Below are 3,518 nucleotides of genomic sequence, written 5' to 3' on the forward strand. Positions count from 1 at the left end.
GACATGAGGTCCAACATGTCCGACGGAGGGGTCCGAAACAAGGGGTAAACCAGTGGCGTGGCCAGAATATTTTGGTAGGGGGAGGGGAGAAGTGTGGGTCCGTGATATTATGTGGGTGGGGGACAAGTGTTCCGATCGAAGGGAGAAAAAAATGCTGGGGCCAGGGGCCGCGAAGGGCCCCCGTCGGTGTCCAGGGGCGAACCCCCTGGAAAAGTTTTACAGTATGGCTATATAAATGGCTATCTTACGTGACCTCAGCCTGTTTGCTCTCAAATATACAGAACATTTTAAACCATGGTGAAAATATTGTATTTTGTATTCGAGCAATCATCGACATGTAGAAATGTCAATGAACCTTATTATCCACCTCAGGGGGGCCAGCGGGGGAGGCCAAAATCTGGGGGCCCTGACCCCACTCTGTCTATCCCCGTTAGCTACGCCACTGGGGCCGACTAGAGCCTCGGAATAAAAATCCTTGGTAGGGTTCATAGGGAGAGTTTTTATGGCTTATTATAATCCAAAATGTGCTTTCAGACCACAAAAGTAGGGCTTGGCAATCAAAATAAGGTTATTTGGATAGGAAAATTATTATTAGTATTTTTATTTTGTTCCGACGACCTAGTCTTTTGTCGAATAAAAGGGGTATCCAGGCCTGTCCGGCGGAGCGGGGAGGGGGAGAATTCCTAAATCCCCTGGCGCCACTACTGGAGTGTTAGATCCAGAGAAGACAACAATAGGCGTACTCTAGGGGTCCGGGGAGAGTTGTTATGGCTAGTCCAAATTGTGCTTTTTGACCACAATATTAGGGATTAGCAATCAAAATAACGTTATTTGGATAAGTATAATATTATTTTTTAAATTTTGAACCGACGACCTAGTCGCATCGTCGGATGGCAAGGGGTCCAAGCCTGTCCGACGGGAAGGCAAATTCCCCCTCACCCCCCGTACGCGCCACCACTGCCTACGTGAAGACCAAATATATTACATTGAATTTTCAACGAACGCTTGATAGGGAAATTACCAATGAACACGCAAACATAGTACTCAATGATAATTGGTAAAACAATCATAGATTATAGGCTGCGCCTCCTGTCAATTTTATCCGCCTCGGGTTTGTATATTTATTTTTGATGATTTTTTCATTATGCTGAGTGCATGGACTGTCACATTATAATAAGGGGTTTCAATCTCCTGATTGAATGATATCATATAATATTTTAAACAATAACTGGCAATTCATTACGCGAGATCAATTACATACACATTATATCCTAAAGGTTATCAAGTTTTTCGTAGATTGTAAGTTATTATTTATTATTATTATTTATAAAGCAAAAGTAGTTTCACCCTATTTATAAAAAAAAATGAACTAGCCATAATTGTTAGTTCATACCTGGACATCTCGATAGCTAATCACTTCAACTTTATTTAAACCAGATTTATGATATACTGGGGATCGGAAACGATCGTCATCATTGGAAGGTAAGCATTTAATACTGTTAGCAATGGGGTTGGTGAGGTGGGGAGAGGTGCGGAGTGCAAAAGGTGAGGCATCCTAATAATGAGTCAATTAGAGAAGTAACATTTCTAAAACATGTTTTCAAGAAAAAGATAGAAATAATGCCACCGTTGGAAAAATAATACTCTTTTCACCCTACGCTTTCGTTTCTAGCTAAGGCCAGACGATGGTATCAGGCAAGGGTTACTCCCTTTGTCACATGATAGGCATTTATAAAAGACACATCACCGGGACACAGCAGAAAATGAAGAGGTGGGTAGGAGTAGGGTGTCCTCTATACATATCAAGGACCTCACTAGTAGGCGGAAACGAGGTTACATTTGTTTATATAGTTAAGGTTGGAGAATCACAATTTTAATTATTCTGTATTTTACCATTAGAAAGTACTGGATAAATGCAGCGGCGTATATAGGGGTGCACCAGGTTAGCATCCCCCACCCCCAATTCAGCTTCCCATGAAAACGTTCCCATTGAAAAGGTTCGAAGGAAAAGAATCACGCCCAAGTAGACTATAGGCCTAACCTTACTTTGCATCATCGACCTCATATCCCACTTCACTTTCACGTCCACATCCTCTCCCACTTCACCTTAACCCCAGATCTGGATTATTGACTTTAGGTTTGAGAGCTTTAGGTTCATTACCCGAAGCATTCATTAAAGATTCTTCACGTAAAAATAACTCTACTTCCCTCATGGAAATGATTCATCAACGTAGTCAGTGGCGTATGTAGGGGGTGCGTGGGGAGGAGAGCACGCCCCTCCGAATATTACTCGCGCCCCCACAGTGCACCCCCAAAAAAATCAATTGCAAACAGTTAAACATCACCTAAAATCACCTTATTTTACATCGAGCCCCACCTCACCTTCGTGCAACGACAGTGCCCCATTTCAATAGTAAACAACACCTCGCACATACCGTATCACTGCTCTCACTAAACAGTTTTTAATTCCTAAAATTTGACAGCATAGTAAGGCATGTATGAATTGTAGCTTCGGCGCTCAAGATTTGATTTTTTCCCGACAATCTTGCTGGAAATTCCCCGAAAGGTCCAGATGTTCCCGACTGAGGGTATTTTGCTCCCCACCCCCGGGTGCCCCTACATGATCGCTATCACCCCGTAAACAAAGCCCCACACTCCCCTAAATAGAAACTTGGTTAGGGTCCACGAAAATGGTCTGTCAAACGTGTTGAAGTGTAATTCATTGTGGTTAAATGTACAATAGGGCACTGGCTTACACTCAGATCAAGGTAGTATAACAACTTGGATAATGTAGCCTACACGATCGCTCTCATCGTAAAAGAAGTCCTAATCCCCTACTTTACCGGGCATAATCAATCATACCCAATATCAGGATCTAGCAATCTCCAAAAATTTATTATATAGGCGTTAACCTAAAAACATATTCGATTTTATTGTCAAAGATCGACTTCACCCAGCCAGTAATAAAATATTTTCAACTATAGCTACTCACCATAGGCAGTGCTTAAATATGTAGGAACTACATTTTAAACAGGGTTTTTTGTCAGCCTCTCTCATCACTCTCTGCCAAACGTTACAAAAAATTATCGTAAGCCTATTGTGAAGCAAAGTAATTTCAATTCATTTTTTTTATGGAGCATTAAGACTACCTACGACAATAAAATATAATGGTTTGATTGATAAATTGAAAGGCTTACACTCCTCTGTCTTTGTTTATTGTCACCGATCAGCAATACAACTGAAAAAAAAATGCAAGCAGGTTTTTAAAATATTAGTGATAGTAATGTCAAATTCACCATAAAATTTATTTTTAGATACACATTTTATACGCATACTGTCCTATTATTATATGTTTTGTAAAATGTACGTGTTTTGCCAAGAATTCGATGAGATGAAAAAGTACCAGATTTTATGGCTTTTAATATAATCTACAAATATATACATAGGCCTATACAACATTGAGTATATAAATATAATTATAAATTATAATTATAAAATGCCATTATTCTATCTGTTCC

The 3,518-nt window shown here is 40.2% G+C and overlaps 1 protein-coding gene across 2 annotated transcripts in view; it reads left to right on the forward strand.

Moving 5' to 3' along the window:
* Window positions 1-1,427: 1,427 nt before the first annotated feature.
* LOC117112632 (type II iodothyronine deiodinase-like) overlaps window positions 1,428-3,518 on the forward strand; it is an 11,511-nt gene continuing 9,420 nt past the window's right edge. Inside the window, exon 1 of one of the 2 annotated variants that reach the window (XM_033255743.1) lies at window positions 1,428-1,482. The gene's annotated coding sequence lies outside the window, so the exon portion shown is untranslated. Of the gene's footprint in view, window positions 1,546-3,518 lie in introns of both variants that reach the window. The other variant, XM_033255744.1, reaches the window with a different exon arrangement.

The sequence above is a fragment of the Anneissia japonica genome, unplaced genomic scaffold, assembly GCF_011630105.1.
Source record: "Anneissia japonica isolate Jap-2015-1 unplaced genomic scaffold, ASM1163010v1 scaffold288116_len470923_cov172, whole genome shotgun sequence".
NCBI classification, from domain to species: domain Eukaryota; kingdom Metazoa; phylum Echinodermata; class Crinoidea; order Comatulida; family Comatulidae; genus Anneissia; species Anneissia japonica.